This window comes from Mustela nigripes, chromosome 14, assembly GCF_022355385.1.
Source record: "Mustela nigripes isolate SB6536 chromosome 14, MUSNIG.SB6536, whole genome shotgun sequence".
NCBI lineage: Eukaryota > Metazoa > Chordata > Mammalia > Carnivora > Mustelidae > Mustela > Mustela nigripes.
The window spans coordinates 64,032,466-64,052,860 of record NC_081570.1 but is presented as its reverse complement, the minus strand read 5'-3'; the positions used below and the strand labels follow the sequence as shown (position 1 = coordinate 64,052,860).

The 20,395-nt window shown below is 42.7% G+C and overlaps 1 protein-coding gene and 1 long non-coding RNA gene across 2 annotated transcripts in view; one reads left to right on the top strand and one right to left on the bottom strand.

The window, feature by feature from the left end:
• ST6GALNAC5 (ST6 N-acetylgalactosaminide alpha-2,6-sialyltransferase 5) overlaps window positions 1-20,395 on the bottom strand; it is a 164,323-nt gene that overhangs the window by 44,963 nt on the left and 98,965 nt on the right. The gene's annotated exons all lie outside the window — the stretch shown is intronic.
• LOC132002188 (uncharacterized) lies at window positions 9,436-19,424 on the top strand. The gene is made up of 3 exons (XR_009399772.1): window positions 9,436-9,534; window positions 11,577-11,654; window positions 18,958-19,424. It is a non-coding gene; the product is annotated as an uncharacterized LOC132002188 (long non-coding RNA).

The window sequence follows — 20,395 nt, the reverse complement described above, 5'->3', positions numbered from 1 at the left end:
ATCTGGGTCACCAGGTCCCTGTTCCCTTATAATCCCAGTCAAGGGGAGCGGAGCAGCAGCCCTGTGGTGTGGGGAGGGCATCCATCTGCCCTTGTGCCCTTGGCACTCGCGAGGCCAGTCTTGTATTTACAGCTCCTGCCTGGCTCCTTGAGACGTCTCTATTTGTACCCCCTAAACCTATACGACTAGATAGCTACTAGCTCTCTTGGCCAGTCAAGAGAGAATAAGACTCTCTGTCACTTGATATCTTGTGGAAACATCCGCTGTTCTACTTCATTGACGTTGTGATGCTGAAGGAAATAGAAACTGACGTCATGTACGTGGAGAGCAACCCTCGGGACAAGCGCCGCCCCGGGGACTGCTTGGGTGGGAGCGCAGAGGTCTCCGCTCCGCTTGCTTTTTGCCTGTTCCTGGGTACAGTCTGCAACACACAAGCTAGGACCAGGCCTGCGAGTTCCCTGGATGCTCTCTGACTTACAAGAAGGCCCAGCCTCTCTCTTTTTTTTTGGATGCTGTACCCAGACTCGTAGTCCATAATGTCCCATTCATGTCATTGCCAATTTTCCTTCTTTACAGTTGCTCACGAAAGTCAGAAATAAGAAGTCTTCACGATGACTCACATTATTTTTGAAACAATTCTGAGCTTATTACTTATATTCAATTAAAAACGGTGTGGTACATAAACAATGAATCTTGAAACACTGAAAAAAAAAAAAAGGAAACATGGAAGAAGTTGCTGGAACTCCCAATTTCAGTGCAATATTCCACCCCCCTTCTGTGCACGGAGGGCACTTCAAAGGCTTGGGAATGGCATTGTCTTCTCCAATATGAAACTATTTGAAAAAGAAAATAGTATAATGAAAAGAGGGTGCATCCCAGTGAGTTTGAGTGGAAAGGCTGACATACAAGGGAGCCAAAGGGAATGTTTAAGTAACACTGGAACGCAGATGGGACCAGAAGGCTGGCGGCAACCTCAGCCTCTGCCTCAACTAGAAGCAAGTGACCTTCAGAAAATCACTAAGTGTACAGAGCCTTTTTCCAGGGGTGCGGGGGATGTTTGAGTGAGGAGTTACTACTGTGTACTTTGAGACAGAGGCATTACCTATGCTGTAGCCATTCCAGAAATGCTTGGTGATGACTAAAAGTCAATCATCTTTCCTCCTGGAGAGGAGGAGGAGGAGGAGGACAAGGACTTGGCTAGGGTTGAGTCTGAACCCCTGCCTTCAGGGATGCTCAGAAGACTGGCTCTGTGGAAACAGCCAGTTACAAGCTTACAACTTCCTCTGTGAATAGGATGGAATCCTCTCCAGGCCACCTTTTCCCTTTCCCAAACAGTTTTCTAAGTTCCAACCATCTGCCCATTAAGTTCTGTCTTGCCTCTGGAGCTTTGCAAATGCTGTGGCCTCTGAAGCTTTGCATATACTGTTCCCTCTTTCTACAAAGTCCTTTCAGCTTGGTTCTTTGAAGCCTTACACCATTTCCCATCCTTGAGGCTTTACACAATTACCTCAGAAGAAACTCTGTTAGACCACACCTAAGACTGAAATAAGCACCCTTCTGTCCTCCCCAAGCACCCACTCTTCAACCACTTCCGTAGGGTCCATTCTGCATCAATTTGATGCTTGCTGCCCTCTCTCTCCTTAGACTGCGAGCTCTTTGAGGTGGTACATGGTGAGCTCTCCACACGTATTTGCTGGGTGAACAAGAGAATTGTTCTTGTGCATAGATGTGTGAGAACATTAGTACATTGAAATCCACTGACTGAGAAACTATTATGTAGAGAAACGTATGTTGCCCTAGAGACCTGGAGTCTAAACCCAGCTGTTATTAAGTAGCCACACATGAAGGAGGGTCGCTCAAGTTTCTAAACCTTAGTTTTCTAAGCCGTGAAATCAAGATTGAAAAACTCCACAATTTCCACTTCACAAATCATTGTGAGGAACATGTGATAATTTCTGCACATGGCCATGTTTCTCAGAAAATTCCATCCCGGTTGTTTTCTGGTGGCTGACACGCAGGTCCCAGAGGCCTTCTCCACCTGAGGATCCATCATTCCCCACAGCGCAAGGAAGGAGGTCGGCGGTTTGGGGGCAGTGGCAGGGGCACACGTGAATCTGAGTGTGTGGCCCTGCTCTCTCCGTGGCCCGGCCAGTGGGTGTCTATCCAGCTGGGCCAGTGGCGACTTCTGGAAGCAGCCCATCACCTAAGTCAAGAGCACATCCTATTTTTACAACATCTTCTGAGAAGGCAGTGGCTAGAGTCACAGAATTCATTGCTTGGATCATTCCGAGCCTTTTAGGAGGGTGGTAGTCTGCCTGCTTATATCCTTTATTCCTAACTTTCGGGAAAGCTACACTAAATCTGCCACTGCCTCCTGCTAATTGCCTGTAAATCACCCAAGTGTGAAGTTCCACAGGCCTTTCCATACGCATAGCGTTGAAGGGTCCCACACAATCAGAGGCCCTGATGGGGAATCCTGTCATTCGGCCGATGGAACAGTGATAGATGTGGAAGTAAGTGATGCATAATGGATCATGGGATTTAAAATCCAGCCTCCACAGCCGAGCTGCCTGACAAGGTTAGCGGATTATATGGCACAGCCGCATCAATTATGAAATAGCAAACACTCTCCCCTCCCCATGCATCTCAGAAGGTGGGAACCATTCTATTCTGGGTCCTTCTGTAAGAGCAGAATACTTGCTTTTATTGATCAGCCTGGGGTCTAAGGAAATAGAAGGGATAGGGAAACACTTCGGTCCCAGGAATGACAGGCAATGATCCTTTACTTATGACTTTATCCACAATTTGGCTTGACAATTGATGGGAAATGAAGTGTGATCAATTTCAGCCGACTGTACATCGTTTCCCATTGACTGACCTGCCAAATCGTTGATTGAATAATTAGTTAAGGTTGGGGCTGAGCAGTCATGTTGCACAGCCCTCTCTAGGACAAGTCCTAATGGTGTCCCAGAAAGGCCAGCCTGCTGCCACAAGCTGGGACATTCATTGTTTATCCTTTCACTTAAGGTGGTGAGCCACCATGTCGATGTAAATAAATGTTAATAGCCCCTAAGGGATGAGTGGCAGCTGGGAAATGTGATGTAGCGTGAGGATTTTAGTGATGCTTCTCCTGGAGGAAGGAGATGCTTCCAAATGTAAATAGAACTCAGGGGAAGACAAGTCGTGACACCTCTCCGGTTAAAAGAGGAGGTTTCTCAGTGATAAGGCAAGCTGCTACAGCTTGATGAACAAGTTGCTGGTAAAGGCAGCAAATACCAGCCTTGTTCCCCCATCAAAAAAAATCCTAACCACCCAAAAGGCACTTTGCCTAGTAGTCACTGCTCGAGAAATATTAGCTTCTTTCCTCCTTGGCAATTCTAGTTTTGCAAAAGGTACTAAATGGTTTTTACCATCATCCACCTTCCAGGGGATATAACTATGAGATTACATACAGAATTACAGGAGCCTAAGAAACAGGGACTCTGACTTCGTGCTGACACACGGACCCAGGCTTTGGGGTATAGATCTAGGTCTGAGCACTCCATCAAAGAGTACGTAAGAGTCCTTCGGCAACCTGTTGGCTAGTTTTGGTTGTTCATGAGGCACCTAAGGGATGTGGGGCTACCTTCACCTTATGTCCTGTTACACACTGCTCCCTTTGCCTGGGATACACTCCACATCAACCAGGACAACTGTCAATCTTTCATGACAATGAATGGTAATAGAAGGTCCCTTTAGGGGATTTTCTTGGACTTGACTGTCCCATCCCTAAGAGGTTTGAAGGGCTCTGGCCTCACTGATAACAGGCCAACTCTCCAGTATGTCTATGGAAACATCACATGAAACTGGTGCTGGTTTCCTGTTAGTGTCCACCGCTCCAACTGCGAGATTCTTGGGAAAGGGACCATTTTTTCTTCATTTTTATATCCTCCTCATTAGATCCCTTTATTAAAAACTCTTCCAATCAGGGCGCTTGGGTGGCACAGTGGGTTAAGCCTCTGCCTTCGACTCAGGTCATGATCTCAGGGTCCTGGAATCAAGTCCTGTAACAGGCTGTCTGCTCAGCAGGGAGCCTGCTTCTCTGGCCCCCGCCTGCCTCTCTGCCTACTTGTGATCTCTGTCAAATAAATAAATAAATAAAATTATTTGGAAAAAAAAAAAAACCACACACACAAAAAACCTCTTCTAATCAACCCATGGTCTTCTGGAACCTGAGATGAAAAGCCCTAGGCTAGACTTATAAAAGCCCTTCCAATTGCTCACAGTGTCCATGGGCTTCCCAATGAAGAGAAGGTCCCAGCTGGCTGGAGAGCAAGAGCAGCTTCATACTGATGTTCCTTTCTCATTCTCAGAGCAGAGCTCATCTGGGTTTCCTGCGGCTTCCACACCCATCGCAGTCAGGTTGCTGGGGTTCTGCAAAGTCCTTAGGCGTCAATCAACGAAGTATGCTCCTGGCCACAGATAGATGGTCTATGTGTATCTAAGGCCCAAGAAACTACCAACCATCACTTCCACAGAGAAGGCCTTTCTCTCTCTTCTAGAGTCTTATACTTCTGCTGCCTAGGGATGATGCAATTCTCTCCAAATTTCCAAAAGCTCTTGGTCACTTTGATTAGCACAGTGTGGTTGTTAAAAGTTGTCAAATCACTAAGCTGCACATCCGCAAATAATGTAATTGTTTGTCAACTCTACCAAAAAAACAAAAAGTCTCGGGCACCAGAATCACCAGGTCAGAGGTAAATCCCAGCCCACCACTTGCGAGCTATAAGATCTATGGCAAATACCTTAGCTTTTTTTGTGTCTCTCTTTTCTGATCTATAAAATAGTGATGGGGCACCTGGCTGGCTTAGTCGGTAGAACATGCATCTCTCACTCTCAAGGTTGTGAGTTCAAGACCCACATTTGGCCTAGAGCTTACTTTAAAAAAAAAAAAAATTGAATCACATACTTTAATTGGGCCAACTGTGTGATATGTGAATTGTATCTCAATAAAGATGTTATTAAAGAAATAAAATGGTGATGATAATACCACCTCTTTCAAATAATAATTGTGAGAATTAATGGTGATAATGCATTTAAAACTCTTGGAACAATATCTTGTATATGATAAGCCGTCCTTATACACAGTTACTATGTCATCATTCCCACTATATTACAAAATGATAATACAGTATAGAGTAACTATACACAAAAGAATTATGTTGTATGGTATACTACATATGCACAATATAAAAGGTGAAAATAGAAGACGCTTATATAGGAAATAAAAAGAAAACAGGTACAAGTCATCTGAGGTCCAACTATGTAAACTACACGTGGGAGGTTGCTCTCAGAAACAGTTATTCCCAAACCCGTTGGGCTTTAGAATCATTTGGGGTATCTGCTAAAAAACAAAAATACCTGGGCCGTATCCCCGGAGAATACTTCTCATGTTTTTTCTATCCCTCGACAGTGAAACTGTGTCCTGTGACTCCAGGGGCTGCCTCTACAATGATACTTGAGTGTCCCTAAGACTCCACTCCTGTTTGGATGTTTGGGCGACCTTGTACAGAAGAAAGAAACCAAGACACATAAAACAAAAATGTTTTCCATCCCTTATTTCTGCTTGGGGAGTCAGTGGCTCCCACCAGAAAAGCTCTCATTGCTCTAAACGCTGCTGCCCCAGTGAGGGCTTCTCATAATGTCCCACGCCAGCCATGTCTCACCCTTAAAAGAAGGCTAGAGCTGGGGTGCCTGGCTGGCTCAGTCAGTGGAGCCTGTGACTGCTGATCTTGGGGTTGTGAGTTAGAGCCACATGGTGGGTGTAGAGGTTGCTTTAAAAAAAAAAAATTATATATATATATATAAAAATCCAGAGCTTATTCCCAGCAAGGAGTCCCTTACCAGCCAGAAAGTGCTAGGGCGTTCTGTTCCCTGCTTCAAAGAGGCCAACAGCAGTTGCTTCAGAATTCAAGGAAAATGATCAAAGTTTCTTATCTGCACTGAACCATCAGGGGATGAAGAACTTTCTGCCTGTTGAGGGTCCTCAACAGCTGAACGACATGCAGATTTCTTGGGGCAACAGAGAGGCATCTCAACTTGCCCTTCAAACATCGTTTTTAGGAGAACTGGTGAACTAAATCAACTCGTCTCCAGGTGGTAGTTGCTTTCAGAAATAGTCTGAGAATTTCCATCTCCAAACTAATTAGAGTGTTCTCTTTGACAAATTTAAGGAGAAACGGGCCGGGCGTTTGATCCAGAATGCCCAGGTGTCCTGGAACCATGGTTCAGATGACTGACACGCATGGAGTCTCCTGGCTTCCTAGGGTGGAGACCATGGGCCCCACGATTTAAATGCAGTGACTCAGGCTGCAGGAGAGTGCTCCAGGGAATGAGGGAGATGTCACCTGGAGCAGAGCTGCCTAGATCCACTGGTTGGGAAGCATTAACCCCAGTGGTTTCAGCTGTATCTTGCATGATTATTGTTTACATCATAGATAAGCTCTCTAATCAATGAATAAATATCTATTGAGCACTGATTGTAGACCAAGCTCTATGCTTGTCCTTAGATAAAACAGATATAATGAAGCTCTGTGTCCATAGTACTGTCACTTCATGGATGGTCACTGGTAGAAAAGCCCAAGGACTCTGCTTCAAGGACTCTCAGAGCAAACATTTTGAGCTGTCGATGTGGCTATTGCCACAGGCTGACAACCCCTTCAATTCAATTTTTTCTAGCTCGTCTAGAAATTAGAAGGAATAGCAAATGGGAAAGGATCGAGGTCATCCTATTTAAAAAAAAAAGTGATTTTAGTACTTTCCATAAAAGAGGAAATTGGCAATTTGTCCTAACAAAATACTCTAAGACTAGTAAGAAACTTGAAGGCACCTCAATTTCCACAGTGATAGAATTATTATTTTCTCAGGGGGGAAAAAGATCACCTAGAACAAGGTAGGAGGCGAGACTAAAGTGAGGAGAGAAATATAGCCATAGAAGGAAATAAATCTAGGCAGTTTCCGTCACATGGGGGAGGCTGGGAAGATGGTATTTCTCCCAATGCATTACAGTTCATGTTGCTCACAGAACTCAGTCTAAAAATTGGTCTTTTACCCTCATTCATTTCCTCTCTGGATCCCTTTCCTACCCCTGACTTCTTTATTCCCCTGCTTTCTCCCCAGCACACACCCCCTGCAATCCCCACCCCAGCTACCCAGAGGTAGCATCTAACCGTGTCCCTGGTATCTCATATTTATGACAAAGTCACATTGTTCCAGAAAATACAGATTGCATTGTTCCTCTACCTATGATCCAAAATTATTTGTCCCTTCTCTTACTACAGAAAACTCCATTCCCATCCATCAAAGTCGACTCCCAACCAAACTCCCACTGGGTCCAGCTGCTACTTTCATCTTAGCCCAAAACGGAAAACACGAGATTGAATAAATTCACATTTTCATAGTGCGCTCTTCCAGAAAGTCTGTGGAAAACTACCCAGGAGATGTTTTGGGGGGGTTTCCTCTAGCAACCCTAATATCATTCCAGGCAAGGTGCTAGCATTTGAAGTGCTGGTTGTTGTTGTTGAGAAAAGATTGATTTGGGATTGCTTCTATGGGGACTCCAAGCCACTGAAAAATTGCTCAAATAATGGGCAATAGCCTAAAAAGGAATCCCTGACTGGCTACGAATAAACAGCAAGCTTCAGTTCCATAAAGATCTTTGTCTTCACTTGAAATGGTGCTAGGATGGTTCAAAGACCACCTCCCCTGGAGCTTAATTTCTGGCACTGACACCGTGGCGGTCAAAGGCACTTTTTGTAGTGATGGAAGTATAGATCATAACAGCATTTATTAAGATAACGGCCTTTAGCTAGTATTCTTACCAAGTGCCTACTACATCTACTGTGCTGAGGCGTCCATATGCAATCTTAAACATTTCAAATTTCATGGGTTAGTTAGTATCATTATCCCGTTTTATAGACAAACAAACTGAGTCTCAAAGACGTTAACTCTTTTGCCCAAGGTCAATGCTAATAACAGATACATCTGACTCTGAAGTGCATGCTTTGAACCCTTCCATAGGTAATCGTCTGCTTCCCTTCCTCTGTAATGTCTCAGTATACAGAAACATGAAGCTCGGCTGCTACCCAGAGAAAGTTCTTGTGTATACCGTGAATTTTCTTTGGCAACATTACTTAGAACCGAGTGTCCCAGCACCTATGAACCACTGGCTGGACATTAAGCTGATATCACTTTTAGTCTATAAAAATCAACCTTTCCAACAAACTAGTGCTACTCTGAAAATACTGAGATCCATTCTACTCCCACAGGACCAAACACACACAATAGTAAAAAAGAAAGAAGTGCCCAAAGAAAATGTCAATCCTAGACATCCATCACTATTTAGCTGTATATGACCCTCCGGTGCCCTCTGAACTGTGAAGATCAGGGGCTCTCCCTGGGGCAGCAAGGGGGCCAAAAGTTTTAGCCACAAAACCTTGCAGAAAATGTGAAAGAGGTGAGAGACAAATCCGTGTGTCTTTTATCAAGATTACAAGTTGGAAGTTCTTATGTCCTATAGAGCTTTACATCTGCTTGCTGGCATTCAAATATTTGGAACTATGAATCAACCAAATTATTTTCCTATATTCAAACATTCATGAAAGCACAAAGGGTGGACAATGGGAAATAAGCATACTCCCCAGGTGTCCTCTTTTTCTTTTTCTCTCTCTTTTTTTAAAACACCATCCTGGATATGTGTGGGAGATCCAAACACATTTACTCTCTCTCCTGAAACGTTCCACCTGCAGTAGAATGCAAGTCCTGAGAGAACAGGAACCCGGACTATTTGCTGATGGCTGTGTCCCCAAGGCCTAGAAGAGTCCCAGACACTGGTAGATGCACAATAAATATGTATATATTATTTTTTAATTAAACTCTGTCCTCAACGTGGGGCTCAAACTCCTGATCTGGAGAATAAGAGTCACATGCTCTGCTGACTGAGCCAGCCAGATGTCCCCACAATAATGTTTATTAAATGAATGAATAAACACACACGGAGAGCACTTCAGAGCAGTTGGGACATGTAGTTCTGAGGCCTGCACGCAACGTCAGAGGCTATTATGTTTCACTCACTGCTCTAATGGCAAGAGGATGTTTTTGGATAACTCAGAGTTTGTCAGACTATTGAATCAAGCAAGTAAGTTGTGGTGGAATGTTAATAGTAATGGTCTCAGCTCTTTCTCTGCCTTGCCAGATCCATACGCTTTGGTAGCGTCCTCCATACTGCCTTTGGGTGTGGCTAGGTGAAGAGCTTTGGCCAGTGGGACAGGGAAAGTCATGCAAGAAAACACTTGAAAAGTGCTTGTGCATTGGAGCTGGGAACCTTGCCACCAAGTGAACAAGCCTGGACTCGTCTGCTGAGAGATCCTAGGCCCAGTCACCTCACTGCTCCCACCAAACAGCTGAACAACCACTACAAGGCTAACCGGGACCAGGTGACACCCAGACGACCAGCCCTATGACCATGAAAGCTTGAGCTAAACTGAGAGAGGTCAGGTAAGTCCTTCCCAGCTCAGAAGAACCACCCAGCTGAGTTGCGAGCTGAATGCATGAATATTATTTTAAGTTATGAATTTGGGGGGTGATTTGTTTTTCAGCAATATGTCACTGAAAAAATAAGTGTTTCCCAAATTACCGATCACAGGATCCCCCCCTGGAGTGTTGGTTAAAAACCGTACATTCCTGGGTGCCTGTGTGGCTCAGCTGGTTGGGTGACTGACTTCCTTTGACTCAGGTCATGATCCTGGAGTCCTGTGATTGAGTCCCGCATCAGACTCCCAGCTCCATGGGGAGTCTGCTTCTCCCTCTAACCTTCTTCCCTCTCATGCTCTCTCTCACTCAAATAAATAAAAATCTAAAAAACAAACAAATAAACAAGAAAATCTGTACATTCCCACATTGTGGTGGTTCCTCAAAAAAATTAAACATAGAACTAACATATAACCCAGCAATTCCATGGCCAGATATATACCAAAAGAACAGAAAGCAGAGACTTGAACAGATATCTGTTGACCCATATTCCAATGTCAATGGCATTATTCTTTTTTTAAAATTTAATTTTATTTTTTCAGTGTTCCAAGATTCACTGATTATGCACCACACCCAGTGCTCCGTGCAATACGTGTCCTCCTTAATACCTACCAGCAGGCTCACCCAAAACCCCACCCTTCTCCCCTCCAAAACCCTCAGTTTGTTTCTCAGAGTCCACAGTCTCTCATGGTTTGTCTCCCACTGCGATTTCCCCTTTCCCCCGATTCACTTCTCTTCTCCTTCACCCAATGTCCTCCACATTATTCCTCATGCTCCACAAATAAGCAAAACCATTTGATAACTGACTCTCTCTACTTGACTTATTTCACTCAGCATAATCTCTTCCAGTCCCGTCCATGTTGATAAAAAGTTTGGGTATTCATCCTTTCTGATGGAGGCATAATATCCCATTTTACATATGGATCACATCTTCTTTATCCATTCGTCCATTGAAGGGCATCTTGGTTCTTTCCACAGTTTGGCAACTATGGCCATTGGGCAGCATTATTCTTAATAGCCAAAAGGTGGAAACATCCAAACGTCTATTGATAGATGAACAGATAAGCAAAGTGATCTGTACATACAATGGATTATATTCAGAGGAAGGAAATTCTGTTGTGCTAAAACATGAATGAGCCTTGAGAACATGCTATGTGGAATAATCCAGATACAAAAGGACAAATACTGTATGATAATATGAATTCACTCATATTAGGTACCTGGGATAGTCAAATTCATAGAGATAGAAAGTAGGGTTGGGGAAAGGAGAAATGGGGAACTATGGTCTAATAGGTCCAGAGTTCCAATTTGGGATGATGATGGAGTTCTGGATAGGGATAGTAGTGTTGGTTGCACAACAATGTGAATGTACTTAATGCCACTGAATGCTACACTAAAAAATGGTTAAAATGGTAAATTTTATGTTACGTAAATCTTACCAAAATAAAGGGAGAAAAACCCTATGTATTCCTGAAGCCCACCTTGCACCTACCAGGCACCATATCCCTGGGGAAGGAATAATAGGTTTGTGCGAGATCACCCCATTTTCCAAATTGTTTTAGTGTGTAATTCAAAACAGCATACTCACACTAGATCAGAATTAAAATTTAAGTCTCTTCCTCCTTATGAACCAGGGCAATATCTGAAAAAAGTCACAAAGCACTGGGTTTGTTTGAAGGATTAAGTTCAGTATCTAAATCCCTCATCATTACGGAAAAACACCAGATTTCAGATAAAACATACTACAAGGGAAATCCCTTCCAATTCTGGAGCCTAAGGCTGGCCAAGCTGCTTTCTTCCATTTGTTTAGGCATCAAGGGGAAATACCACATCAACTCCAAAAGGTAATTCTAACCTTTTTCTTTTCCTACAATATTGGAACAAAAATAAATTGACTCAGTCTGAAAAGAGCCAGCTGTGTGAGTTTACTTCCCTTCCATAGTCAGTAGATCTAAATAATAATGAAAAAATGTTGCATGGAAATGATTCTAAAATAATTTCCATTCCAGGTATGAACACAGCACTACTCTTTTAGAAGAGGCTGACTGTTATTTACGCAAGATAGAACTTTCGAATAGTATCCTCAGGTAGGTAATTCACAAGACAGAAACCGTTCCATATTCTGCAGTGTATAATTACAAAAGAGAGTTTCATCTTCAAACATTTCACACATATTAGTCACAGAACTTTTAATGCCTCTGGATTTTTGATGGATTACTCAGTGATGGCTCAAAGTCTCTGGAGAATTTTTAAAACTCTAAACTTTAAAAATTTAAGTTCTCATCATGAGGAAAAAAAAAAAAGCCCAGTAGGCAAGTGGTATTGGTATGTAAAGGAAGCTGGATTTTCTTTTCTTGTGAATAATGCCCTTCAGTCTGCTCAGCACAGGGTATAATTCATCTCCTTGCCCATAGTCCTTGCAGACGGTCATTGGATCGGAAATAAAAATACACTTTGTCCAATTACACCATGTAATTGTCCTCAACTTTTTTTTCCCCTTTAAAATGTCATTTAGAGAATGTCTCTATACTGGGTACAATCCAAAATTGTCCGTTTCAAATGTAACCTATATTACTGCTATCTGGTTTTATATCTTTTGTGCAAAATGAAAGAAAAGATTGAATCTTGACATGATATTCATTCTAGTATTCGGTGAGTGGTAATTTAGTTGCCTGGATCCTGTTTAAGAGGGATTAACTAACAAAAATCCTGACAAAGTTTCAATCCATACGGCAGGGGTTTCTATGACCTGGCACTGCTTGGCTGGGAACTTTGTACAGATTTTCAGGTTGAGGTGCCTGGGTGGCTCATGGGTTAAGCCTCTGCTTTCGGCAGAGGTCATGATCTCAGGGTCCTGGGATCAAGCCCCACATCGGGCTCTCTGCTCAGCAGGGAGCCTGCTTCCCCCCCGACCCCACCTCTGCCTGCTTCTCTGCCTAATTGTGATCTCTCTCTCTGTCAAATAAATAAATAAAATCTCAAAAAAAAAAAAAAAAAAAAAAGATCTTCAGGTCATTTGGAGCCAAAGCTGGCCTCATCTGTTGCCACCATGGTCCATGCTTCTTACAAAACCACTCCCTCTAGACCTCTTGCAACTTTGACAAGTGCCTTCTGCCTCTGTACCATCGTTTTTAATCATCTCTCCCTGAGTATTCTTCTCCCCTATTTTGAAGCCAAGAATCACTGCCTCCAGAAACCATACACACTGTGTGCCCCTTCCATGGGAAAACAAATCCTTTATCCCTTAATTTCCCGAATTTCTATTCACTTACAGGGTTGTTTTTCTCTTTTTGTTTCAAAAAGTCATCTATTGTGAGACAAACAAGACAATGGGCTTATTTTGTAAATTGTAATTTGGTGGGATACCACCTGTCCCTGCGCTGCTTCACCCAGAACCCTCCCTCTGCGAGTGTGACAGCCAAGCAACCCTCTATCTTCTCCAGGGGCTCACGTGACATTCCTGAAACAGACCCTTCTGGGAACTCTTCTTGTTAGAATATAACACATCCTGGTACAAATCCTGGACGATTACTCTCCTAGACTCAGGTGCCATTGTCTTCCCCATCACCTCTGAGATCTCACCAGCTCGAATGTGGTAATACGATTTCCACCTCACACCTCTGCAGGTTCTTTTCTCACTTGGAATTCTAAGGAACGCTAACACTGGAGTAAGGTGGAAAGACAAAATGCACTGGCTGCCAATATTTTCTGACACAACTAATTCCCTGACGATCCCATCCTGACTCTCACGGTACCTGCTGAAGAAGTTCCACAGTCATTTCATAAATGTAAGCCTTCTGGCCTCAGCTCTGCAAATAAGTACTACCATGAGGATGCAGAACATATGTGCAGAATGGTTAAAATCTTGTTTCAAACCCGAAGCCATAGTTGTTAATGTACGTGCAAGCCACCAAATCTTGCTTTTCCTCCCATTTCACCTGCACATTATTGTATCTGTGGGCAGGGTAGGATTTCAACCACACAACAAAATTCAACAACGTAACTTGAAAATGTACATGTTCAAAAAACTAGGCTGGTGTGAGATGGTGAGTATTTTCGAGGGCAAGGACAATATCTCATTCACGGGTGCCACCTGAAACTTTGTGCACTCTAGGGTGGCCCGGCTCAGCCTTAGGAGAGGTTCAGAGCCTGGTTCTGCCATGAATCAGCTGGGCAACTTCGTGCAAACTGCTTAGCCTCACTGATTTCCAAATCTCGTCTGTAAATGCGGAAGGGGTAATCCTGCTTGTCATCTTGTAATAAGGACATGTTTGTGAAAGCTCTTTGTGAAGGATAAAAGTGCTTGCACCACTGCAGCATCATCAAGCCACATTTGCTAAGAGGAGAACTTTTAAAGACAGTGAAATCTACTGATCTCTCACTTGTATTTATCCATTCATTTAATATATGCATATTCTGCTCTTCCTGGGCTCTGGCTTAGTTGCTGAGATGAAACAAGGCATGGTCCCCTGCCTCATGGGACAAGCTCATAGATGATACAGAAATATGTTTAGTAAACACAAATATAAACGTCAAATAGTGGCAAGCTCTGCATACAGGGCTTTACAAAAGAGAAGGGAAGAACAGAGGAGAAACCGTAACTTGAAAAGCACAGGTGCCTTGGCTGTTGATAAGAATGGAGCCCATGGGTGCCTGGGTGGCTCAGCGGGTTAAAGCCTCTGCCTTCGGCTCAGGTCATGATCTCAGGGTCCTGGGATGGAGCCCCATATCGGGCTCTCTGCTCAGCAGGGAGCCTGCTTCCCTCTCTCTCTCTCTGCCTGCCTCTCTGCCTATTTGTGATCTCTGTCAAATAAATAAATAAAATCTTTAAAAAAAGGAAAAGAAAAAGAATGGAGCCCATGTAAGTGTGAGGTAGGTTCTATGAATCTGCTCTTTCCCTGCTCTGTCCCAGTTACCCTGCCTCTCAGTGCCATGTTGAAGGGGATTCCTGGTATTTAAAGATACAGAAGTTCATTAACAGGCCCAAATGCAAGCTGACTAATCTGGTGATCAGTCAAAGAGGCACTGATCCATACCAGTGGTGGGGGATTTACCAATTGGTGGGTTAATTCTGACCACAAGAGATTTTCTCCTTAAAGTTGAATTTAGAATCCATTTCCGTTTTGAGGTACACTAAAAGGTTTGAAGGCTGTGCTGGGATAGACAGGAAATGAGTAGGCTTCTACTCTGGGCAAAAGCCCACAGTTCTACAGGGACCCAGCCCACCTTTCTAATAATCTCTTCTGGAGCTTGAGCCCAAAGTCTAACAAAAAATAAAACAGGACTTTCCTGCCTTTGGCCGGTTATTGTCCCGTGTATGTTTTTCTCTTGACATTGTAAGACACGACTGGTATAGCCAGCCTGGGACAGCATGGGGACACTTCCCAATTCTCTCCCATTGGTAGCCTATAAATAGCACCTCTGAGTCATTCCAGTTCCTCAAATTTCATGTACATATTACCAAAAATAGAGGTTCTAGGTGTGGGCTCATGGTTTTTAATACCTGTCATCTTCATTCTTTTTCTCTTTCATTGAAATGAAATTTAAGAAAAGGTGTACAGCTCATTTGACAGGAGGCCACAACACAAACAGCTCTGGGAAACTTTGGAAAATCTGTTCCCTACTGCGGGCCATGCCATTTTGAATTTAGTTGTGAAGGTTTTAGTTACAGAAAAATTTTCACCTTACTGAGTAAAACAAAGTCATTTTGTAAAGACAGCCAATGACCAAATTAATTCTTTTATGGAGCTGTCTGATTTGATTAAGTTGTTGTACCACATTTAAAACTCATTAACAGCAGCTATCAAGCTATTTTGTAAGTGATTTTTTTCTAATGTCTTCACGTTTACTGTCCCAGAAGCCTTTTGGTGTCAATCAAAGTAGATGACAATGCTAAATCACTAGCTTCATGACATAATTCAACAGTGGGTGAATTCAGCTGTCTTTATGAAATATGACCTTGCCAAGGTGGCTGATGTGTCTGTTGCCTTCTCTGATAAGAAAATATATTTATGAAAAAAAAAAAGAAAATATATTTATAACGACATTGTGGTTGCATGTGTATTTCAAGGTGTATGTTATTTTATGACATATTAAAACCCTTAAGGGTCACATTATGACCCTTAAAAGAAATTTCTTCCAATTAGATGAAAAGAGGAAATCCTTTAAAAAAGAAATTCTTTTACTCTTTCTCTTTTCAACCAAAGTTTCCTCAAATAGATGATATGTCAGGAAACTCTAGAGAAGAGAAATTCACAATTGAAAACAGAAGGAATATGGCTTTACTGAGAGAGTTTAATGAAAGAAAGAGGAGAGAGTTGGATAAATCTGCACAAAGGAGGTGAATAATGAGCATTTTCTAGAGCTAAAAGCTAAACGTAATACAGTAGAGAATTAATTGCTCAGATACATGGCATAGAGCCTGGCAGAGTCAGGCTTGGCAAATTTCTCTAACCGTAACAATTTCCTTAAACATAAATCTCAGAGATTTGCCATTGTAGGCTAAGTCATTATTTCTAGTAATACAAGAAAAGTATAAACAGGAATTAAACTTCCATATGATCAAAGGATACTGTAACAATAGTCCATATTTCTCACAAAATTCATTAGAGAAAGCTTCAGTGAAACATAACATTGAGACATAAGAGATAGTATTAAGACTGCTCAATCAATTAGGTTAATAGAGTGTTCATTTATTTAATAAACTTTGATGGAGCCCTTGCTATCTTCCAAGTTTTGTTTTCAGGGGAGGAATGACAAAGAAAAACAATACAGTCCAGGCCTTTGACGCTCAAAAAGTAGCTGAATAAACAGAAATTTAAAGATGTTATTTTCTGTGAAGCTCAGAGATAGAGCACCACAAAGTCACAGAGGTAGGAGTAAGCAATACCAGAGAGTTTTTGAAGGTGTCATGGTGGAGGTGATATTTGAGGCAATTCTTAAAGAGTTGGAACTCCTCGGGAATAGAAAAATGTGCATGGGACCCAGAAAACATTTTAGGGAACTGTGAAAGGTTGAGGAATCCAAACTGTAAGGCAGTGGGTTGAAGAGAGAGATGAGGCTGGAAAGGTAAGTTGATTTCCATGCTAAGAACTTGGGTCTTTATTCTAGAGATAAGATGACGTGAACTAGAAGGTAGCTTACATGCCAGTGAGTAACCAAAGAGGACGTGCCTTGTCTATAAAGACCATGAATTCAAATGTAAGGTATGTTGTCAGGTGGGTGCGTGCACGCACACAGACTCACACACACAAAGGAACCATTTGTGTGCCCAGCAAACAAGGAGGAGATAGCTATTTATTTTATTATTTAAAAAGGAGGATAGTGGGACTAGAATTACATTTCAGGAAGGTAATTGGTTGCTGTGAAGAGAAAGTATTGGCAGGGGTACTACTGAGATGCAGGAAGAACATGGGAAGGCCTGTCAGTGCGCCAGGAGAAAGATGATGAGGCTCTGTGTCAGGATGGGAGCAGCAGGGACGGAAGTGGAGAGACTTATCACCACCCAGGTGTGGGGAATGGAGGAGAGGGTGTTGAGGACTAACTTTGGAATGTGCTTTTGGGAAACTGACTCCTACATAGGTTCTAGAAATTCTGAGTTCTGCTTCATTCTAGCAAACACCAACGAAAAGTTTTGTAAATTTACCTATTTCTCTGCTACAAAAGAAATCCCTTCCATATATTTGTCGATTTTTGTGAGGAAACAAAAACTATGGAGACCACACCATGTTACTAAGTTTGAGAATGCAGACAGAAGCACGAGTGTGTGTTGAAGGGAGGCGTATTGGGAGGGCTCAAGATAATGAGTTAGGTTTTCAGTATATATATATATTAAAAATGTCTGTAAGGCATCCAAGTGAAACTTTCCCCTAGGTACCTAGATCTGTGGGCTTCAAGCTCCTGAGACAGCCAAGCTAGAGAACTAGTTTGGAGTCTCATTAGAGAAGATACAGAAACCGGCATCAAAGAACTGGAAAAGCCCACCTAGGAGAAAGAGTAGACCCAGCAGATAAGTGGGCTGAGGTAGGAAATCTAGGCATGAAAACAAGGGAGGGAAGAGGCAGACTGTTTATGGAGAATGCATAAGTGGTTGGAAGATTCAGGATAAAATGGTGATAAAAAGTTGATGATTTTCAGATAATGCTCAGTGGGCATGAGATTCAACATTTCTCTGCCTTAGCTTTTAAATCTAGAGATTTGTTCCTTTGCTCATGATGAGACATAATTGCGTTGAACCCTAAAATTCATCTTTTAATTGACACCTGGCCTCAGATTTATATTTTCTTTAGAATAATCTTGTATTTGCTTTCTGCAAGTCAACAATCTTTGCAACATGTTGGCTACAGAATAAAGTCCCTTTCAAATATTGTTTAATCAATTGGTGGATCCGTGGAGAACTGTTTGTCTTCTGTTGGCCCCTCCAGACCCACCGTCCACTCTCCTCTCCTCTGCTGTGGGAGGGTGATCTTTACAGACGGATCGATGGGCTTTATTTGCCATCTGGCTTTAAATTGAGTTTGGCCAATGAGAGCAATGCAGGAGCTGGGAGAGTGAGAGGAGAGAGACTGGGATTCTTCCCCCTGCTTCCTTAAGTGGTCTGCCTCCCTCTACCAAAGACCACCGTTCCCTCCAGGAAGACCACTCCAGATAATACCTTCTATGGCTCCCATAGCACTCCCACTCTTCAGGATACTGCACTATCCTTTGATGGCTTTCCCTAGACTCTAGTGGTCAGTTCACAGTCTGAGGGGGTTAAGTAATAATCCTTTCATTAAATCCTCAAACCTGAGTGGGCTCTCTGGTTCCTGCTGCTGGGAGAGGTTGGTTCATAAACAATTTGTCGATTGCCAGTGACCATTTCCTGGAGTAAATGGGGATCGTGTGCGAGAAGGTTCGGTGGGAGAGGGTCAGGAAAGAATCTGGAAAGGCACAGGTTGCCTTCTTTTAGAGTCTGGCTGTCTGTATAGAGCCGGAAAGCCAGCCTCCTGGTTATTCCTCTGGGCACTTCTATGCAACCATTCTGAAAAAAGCAACAGGGACGGCAGAAGTCTGAGAAGGTCCACATTTCACCCTGACAGAACTGACAGATTGGAGGATGAAACCTCAGGTGTCTGGGTGTTCAGGTAACTGTTGTTTGAGTTTATGCTCCGCACCATCCATTCTGTGGTAGAGAAGTCTCATAAATCAGGTTGCCATACGATGAGCAATGGCTGCCGTTGCAAAGAAGATGTTCTAAAAGTATTTCTGGCTACTGCTCAAGAAACTCAGGTGGTAGGAGAAAGAATCTTCAAAAATATAAAAGAATATCTTTTGGGTGAAAGCTGGGGATGGAGTAGGAAGTCAGCATATACCCATGGCTGTGTCATGTCGCCTTATATCTTCTCTCTCCAGAAACCACCCCAAAACAAATGAAAAATGGAAAGGCAAGACAAAAACAGCATTTTGAATAAAACTTCAAGAGCGATTCAAATATTTTAAGTATTTTCTAAAGGAACGAGTCGTCTCACGAGGAAGTGGAGAGAGGCTGAAGAGAGATCTTAAGATCTCAGTGGTTGGAGCCCAGGGTTGACAGATCTCAGGAAATGCTACAAAAAATTCACTTCTTGAAAGTGAGGGATGTACCGTAAGAGGCAGAAACTGGAACTTATTCTGGAGAAAGTGTGCATGGAAACCAGAGGTCACTTTCTACCCCCAAGAGAACCAAAGTGAGTTCAATGAAAAGGAGAAAGCAAGGCCAAATGAAGACTTGGATGGGTAAGGCACGCATTTGGAAGCCCTCTATCGTGGTAGAAGCCCTGGGAGGAGGAGAATCTTGACACTGTGGAGCTGTGCTAGAAAGGAATGCCAACCGGACTCAGGAAAACGCTTAATGAATGCCTGGTCTAGGAGAAGGAAAATCATTCAATGATGCATAAAATAAAAAAATAAAACAATAAGAAAATGATCACATCTTCTATATATAGGTAATGAAAGACAAAAGGCAAGGAGCAAAATCTTTGAACATCCTTTCGCACTTCTTTTTGCAATTTACTTCCATAGCGCAGATGAAAATTGTGAACAATGTTTTGCCATGAATTTGAAGGGGAGAAACCCTCGAAAATAAAGGGGTCACCTGGATGAAAGACGATAGGTAACAATGTAGAAATGGCCGAATTCAAGGACTATAGCGTGAGAAAACTGGAGAAAAAAAGGTATAGACGGACAGAATTTAGGAAAAGTGCGGAAGGGGAAAAACAGAATTTTTTAAAAAGATTTTATTTATTCATTTGACAGAGCGAGAAAGACAGAGAAAGAGGACAAGCAGGGGGAGCGGCAGAGGGAGAGTGAGAAGCAGACTCCCCACTGAGCAGGGAGCTCACCGCGGGACTCCACTCCAGGGCCCTGGAATCATGACCTCAGCCAAAGGCAGTCACTTTATGGACTGAGCCACCCAGGCACCCTGGGGAAAAACTAGAATTTAGGAAATGACAGCAAAAAGGAGCCAGAGAGTGAACAGATTCTATAGAAAACACAGTACATTCACAGAAAATAGAAATGAGATACTTAATGCCATGAAATAGAAATAAAGAAAGACCCAGAATGATAGATGAGACAGAGCCCAGTAAAGTTACCAGGCTTAGAAGATAAACAAATCTTTTGTGCACACAGGTGAAAAATCAAGCCAGTTTAATTAGGAGGGAAAAAACCTCAAGCTAGCTTCATGATTTTCTACAAGGCAGCCAAATACCAGATACAATACCTACAAAGAGTCTCAAGAAAAGGAAGTTTGAGGGAAGTACTTTATCTACTTGCAAACTCTCCATTAAGTACAAAGGCTATATGCCATAAT